Here is a 6,000-nt window from a genome sequence, read left to right as displayed (position 1 = left end):
CCTGGAATCAGTTCATGGTGGTGTAGAGCAGTTTTAAAGGAACAGGTCTCTTTTTTTTTTTTTTCTTTTTTTTCTTTCTTTTTCTTTCTTTTTCTTTTTCTTTTTCTTTTTCTTTTTCTTTTTCTTTTTCTTTTTCTTTTTCTTTTTCTTTTTCTTTTTCTCTTTCTCTTTCTCTTTCTCTTCTCTTTCTCTTTCTCTTTTTTCTTTCTTTTTTCCTTCAGTCTCTCTGCCCAGGATTTAGTTTTATTAATGTGTGTAATGAGTACTGCACTGGGAGGACAAGGAAAATACAGCTTGATGGCTGATGAATGTTTGAGTCTTTCTCCTTATGAGCAGGACTATGATTTTCCTGTATTGCAGTAAAATGCTTAAAAGCTAATTTAGTCAGGATGTTGCTGGTGGTTAGATGTGGATGCTTGACCACTAAAAACTGAACTGGCAAGCTACACACTCCTTTCTCCTTAAAGTCACTTAAGAGAAGGGGAAATGATTATCTAGAGTGAGCTGTCAACCTTTATGCCAGCTTTCCTCCTGATATGATTTATAAAACAGCTAAGATAACCTCTTGGGGGGAGCTTTGCAATGGAAATAGCAAGTGATTCTTATTCTAATGAACATAACACTGTCACAAGTTTAAAGTTCAAGTATGAGGTATGAAGGTTTGGGGAAAAAAACAGAGCCCGTAAAATATGAATGTGACAGCATATGTGTTCATTGCCTGAACAGTGTATGAAACAGGAGAAATAGGCAAACTTTATATTTCTAATGCGGTTTAAAATATTTTTCAGCCTTTATCCAGCAGAAGTTCCTCAATACTGCTTTTTTTTTTTTTTCTTTTTTTTTTTTTTCTTCACACTCTCCCTTATGGAGACCAGGCATTTTTCTCAGAGCAAGTTTTGCACCCTTTGGTCCCTCAGCATTGCAAAATGTGCTGTCACAATTGGCACTCATTAAATAAGCCTTTGTTGGTAGCTGCAGCCAGCAGGCAGAGGACAGAATGGACTTTAAACTTGTGGAATTTAAACTCCTGGAGAGGGCTTGTCCTCAACAGCATTTAGAAACACCAAATGGGGATTTTTTGGAGAATTTATTTCCTCCCATTCTACTGAAAAACAACAACAACAAAGGAAGAGAAAGAATCCCATTACTGCGTGTCTATCATTGATATCTAGCTTACTTCAGAACTGCTTTAAAAGATGAAAGCAGACTTTTATAGAAACTGTTTCAGGCAATAAACACATATACACAGATATATATATATATATATATATATATACAAATATATATATATATATATATATATAAAGTTTATGAGTCTATGTCAAGTTAACCTGCCCCCGAACTTACTCAATATATTTCTTATGACAAGAGCTGTATGAATACAATTTAGGTAGTTGGTGAACCATAGTATCTGCAGGTTTGCAGAGGCTGATAGCTTTTCACTGTCTGGTCAGTATCTTTCCAGTTCAAGGCTAGAGTTGCGCTAGATCCTCACTACCAGCTGGAGTAGAAAAGTTTGTGCTCAGTGGTGGTGACAGGTGCAGGATGGCCGTGATCGTATAGTGGTCAGTACTCTGCGTTGTGGCCGCAGCAACCTCGGTTCAAATCCGAGTCACGGCAGAAATTTTTTGCATTGTAAGGAGGATCCAGGAAACTCCAGGCCTGTCAGCCTGACCTCAGTGCCAGGAAAGGTGATGGAAGAGGTCATCTTGAATGCAGTCACACAGCCTATGCGGGACAACCGGGGGATCAGGCCCAGCCAGCATGGGTTCATGAAAGGCTCGTGTCCTGCCTGACCCACCTCATCTCCTTCTACGACCAAGCGACCCGGCTGGTGGATGAGGGAGAGGCTGTTGACATAGTCTACCTAGACTTCAGCAAGGCCTTTGATATGGTCTTCCATAGTATTCTCCTGGAGAATCTGGCAGCCCATGCCTTGGACAGGTACGCTCTTTGCTGTGTTAAAAACTGGCTGGGAGGCCGGGCCAAGAGAGTGGTGGTGAACGGAGTGAAATCCAGCTGGCAACCGGTCACCAGAGGTGTTCCCCAGGGGTCGGTGTTGGGTGCCCATCCTCTTTAATATCTTTACTGATGATTTGGATGAAGGAATTGAGTGCACCCTCAGTAAGTTGGCAGACAACACCAAGTTGGGGGGAAGTGTTGATCTGCTGGAGGGTAGGAAGGCCCTGCAGAGGGACCTGGACAGGTTGGGTTGATGGGCAGAGGTCAATGGGATGAAGTTCAACACGGCTAAGTGCTGGGTCCTGCACTTTGGCCACAACAACCATATGCAACACTACAGGCTTGAGGCAGAGTGGCCGGAAAGCTGTGCAGAGGAAAAGGATACGGAAGTACTGGTTGATGCTCACCTTAACATGAGCTGGCAGTGTGCCCAGGTGGCCAAGAAGTCCAACGGCATCCTGGCTTGTATCAGGAATAGTGTGGCCAGCAGGACCAGGGAGGTGATCATCCCCCTGTACTCTGCTGTGGTGAGGCTGCAGCTCGAGTGCTGTCTTCAGCTTTGGGCCCCTCACTACAAGAAGGACATTGAGGCCCTGGAGCATGTCCAGAGAAGGGCTATGAAGCTGGTGAAGGGCCTGGAACAGAAGTCCTATGAGGAGCGACTGAGGGAGCTCGTTTGTTTAGTCTGGGGAAGAGGAGTCTCAGGGGAGACCATATTGCTCTCTACAGCTACCTGAAAGGAAGGTGTGGGGAGCTGGGGGTCAGACTCTTCTCCCAGATAACTGGTGATAGGACCAGAGGGAATGGCCTCAAGTTGCGCCAGGGGAGGTTTAGGTTGGAAATAAGGAGACATTTCTTCTCAGAAAGAGCAGTCAGGCATTGGAACGGGTTGCCCAGGGAGGTGGTGGAGTCACCGTTCCTAGGAGTGTTTAAGGAAAGGTTGGACGTGGTGCTTAGGGACATGGTTTAGTGGGTGACATTGGTGGTAGGGAGATGATTGGGCCAGGTGATCTTGAAGGTCTTTTCCAACCTTAATGATTCTATGATTCAGCTGAGTAGAAAAGTATACTGAGATAAGACTTTAACAAAGCTCTCATTACACTTAGAATAATTTTGTTTATTAGTTAAGTGAAGGTGTATGTCACTTTGAAGTGCTGTATTACTATGAGGCTCACATGTTGTCCTAGCTCCTGGGTGCATTGCCCAGTTGGAAATGGTGTGGTGGTGTCTTGTGGAGTTTTGTGGTGGTTTCTTCCTCAGTGGCCCAGCCATCCCCAGCCAGGTACTGAAGGGGACAACATAATGTGTGACAAACTCCTGCAAAGTGGAAGCATGGAATTTTTCAGTGGGATATCAGCTGAATGCTTATGACCTGGAAGCAATATTGAAAGTACCAGAAATCCAAGAAATCCTTTCTGCTGGCTTCATGTACTTTGCCTGAGTTGTATAGGAGGAGTTCACAGCTAGTGAGAACACATCACTGCCTTGTGCTTGCTTTCTGTGGAGTCCTGCCAGGTTGAAGTTCCATAACTAGTGGCAATATTAATGTGATTTTGCTTTTTTCTCTTTCTTATACATATTCAGTGTGCTTTATTTTATGCAGGGTGTGGAAAGGCTAAGTACTAAATAGTCTGAAGAAGTAAAGAGTTAAAAAAGAGGAAGTGAAGAGCTGTTATGTTCTCCAGAGTGACATATGATAGCAGCTCACTTTCTTGTGTTGTAAAAAAATAGAATATAGTCTACACAACTTAAAAAAAAAAAAAAAATACTTGGACAGTATTTTCTTATGCCTGATATGCTAAAATAGCTAACTAATGGGACAGATAGTCCTAATGGGACAGATAGCCTGATCCACCTGCTGGTTGTTTTGATGTTCTTCAGTAGCCCGATTCTTGGGCACATGAGCATCTACATGGCGTACCTTTACAACCAGGTTCTCTACCCAGGCAGCAATATCTTGCCACAATGCAGCAGCCCAGATGGGTTTGCCCCTGCGTTCCCAGTTGTTCTGCTTCCATTGCTGTAACCACCCCCACATGGCATTTGCTACCATCCATGAATCAGTATAGAGATAGAGAACTGGCCACTTTTCTCATTCAGCAATATCTAAGGCCAGCTGAATGGCTTTCACTTCTGCAAACTGACTCGATTCACCTTCTCCCTCAGCAGCTTCTGCAACTCGTCGTGTAGGACTCCATACAGCAGCTTTCCATCTCCGATGCTTTCCCACAATACGACAGGACCCATCAGTGAACAGGGCATATTTCTTCTCATTTTCTGGGAGCTTGTAGTACAGTGGGGCTTCTTCAGCACGGACCACCTCCTCCTCTGACGATATCCCAAAGTACTTGCCTTCTGGCCAGTCCATAATCACTTCCAGGATTCCTGGGCGACTGGGGTTTCCTATTCGAGCCCGCTGAGTAATCAGTGCAACCCACTTGCTCCATGTAGCATCAGTTGCATGATGTGTAGAGGGGACCCTTCCTTTGAACATCCAACCCAGTACCGGCAGTCGGGGTGCCAGGAGGAGCTGCGCTTCAGTACCGACCACTTCCGAAGCAGATCGAACTCCTTCATATGCTGCCAATATCTACTTTTCGGTTGGAGTAGAGCGGGCCTCAGATCCTCTGTATCCCCGACTCCAAAACCCCAGGGGTCGACCTCGAGTTTCCCCAGGTTCTTTCTGCCAGAGGCTCCAGGTGGGACCATTCTCCCCGGCTGTGGTGTAGAGCACATTCTTTACATCTGGTCCTGTTCGGACTGGCCCAAGGGCTACTGCATGAACTATTTCCTGCTTAATTTGTTCAAAGGCTTGTCGTTGCTCAGGGCCCCATTCAAAAGCATTCTTCTTACGGGTTACTTGGTAGAGCGGGTTTACAATCAGACTGTAATTTGGAATATGCATTCTCCAAAACCCCACGACACCTAGGAAAGTTTGTGTTTCCTTTTTGCTAGTTGGTGGAGACATAGCTGTTATTTTGTTGATCACATCCATTGGGATTTGACGACGTCCATCTTGCCATTTTATTCCTAAAAACTGGATCTCTCGTGCAGGTCCTTTAACTTTATTTTGTTTTATGGCAAAACCGGCCTTCAGAAGGATTTGGACTATTTTCTTCCCTTTCTCAAAAACTTCCTCTGCAGTGTCACCCCACACAATGATGTCATCGATGTACTGCAGGTGTTCAGGAGCCTCCCCCTGCTCCAGCGCAGACTGGATCAGTCCATGGCAAATGGTAGGGCTATGTTTCCACCCCTGGGGCAGCCGATTCCAAGTATATTGGACTCCCCTCCAAGTGAAAGCAAACTGTGGCCTGCACTCTGCTGCTAGAGGGATGGAGAAAAATGCATTAGCAATATCAATTGTGGCATACCACTTGGCTGCCTTTGATTCCAGTTCGTACTGGAGTTCTAGCATGTCCGGCACTGCAGCACTCAGTGGTGGCGTGACTTCGTTCAGGCCACGATAGTCCACTGTTAGTCTCCACTCACCATTAGACTTTCGCACTGGCCATATGGGATTATTAAAAGGTGAATGGCTCTTGCTGATCACTCCTTGGCTCTCCAGTTGACGAATTAGCTCATGGATGGGAATCAGGGAGTCTCAGTTGGTGCGATATTGCCGCCGGTGCACAGTTGTGGTAGCGATTGGCACTTGCTGTTCTTCAACCCTCAGCAACCCCACAACAGAAGGGTCCTCTGAGAGACCGGGCAAGGTAGACAACTGTTTAATGTCCTCTGTCTCTAAGGCAGCTATGCCAAAAGCCCAGCGGAACCCTTTTGGGTCCTTGAAATATCCTCTTCTAAGATAGTCTATGCCAAGGATGCACGGAGCATCCAGGCCAGTCACAATACGGTGCTTTTGCCACTCATTTCCGGTTAGACTCACTTCATAGTCCTTATACAAGAATAACTGGATCTCCAGGAAACCCGCGTGTCCTCTTTGATTTTTTGAGAAAAAGGAACATGAAGAGATCCTATCATACTCCAAATGACAGACACTGCCTCAGAATTAAGAGATTGTTATTTACTCTGGGA

General features: G+C 45.3%; 1 non-coding gene across 1 annotated transcript; it reads left to right on the top strand.

Moving 5' to 3' along the window:
- The first annotated feature begins 1,548 nt into the window (after window positions 1–1,548).
- Window positions 1,549–1,620, top strand: TRNAH-GUG. Its single transcript has one exon. It is a non-coding gene; the product is annotated as a tRNA-His (tRNA).
- Window positions 1,621–6,000: the final 4,380 nt, after the last annotated feature.

The sequence above is a fragment of the Cygnus olor genome, chromosome 1 (assembly GCF_009769625.2).
Source record: "Cygnus olor isolate bCygOlo1 chromosome 1, bCygOlo1.pri.v2, whole genome shotgun sequence".
NCBI classification, from domain to species: Eukaryota; Metazoa; Chordata; class Aves; order Anseriformes; family Anatidae; genus Cygnus; species Cygnus olor.
This window is presented reverse-complemented; position numbering and strand designations above follow the sequence as displayed.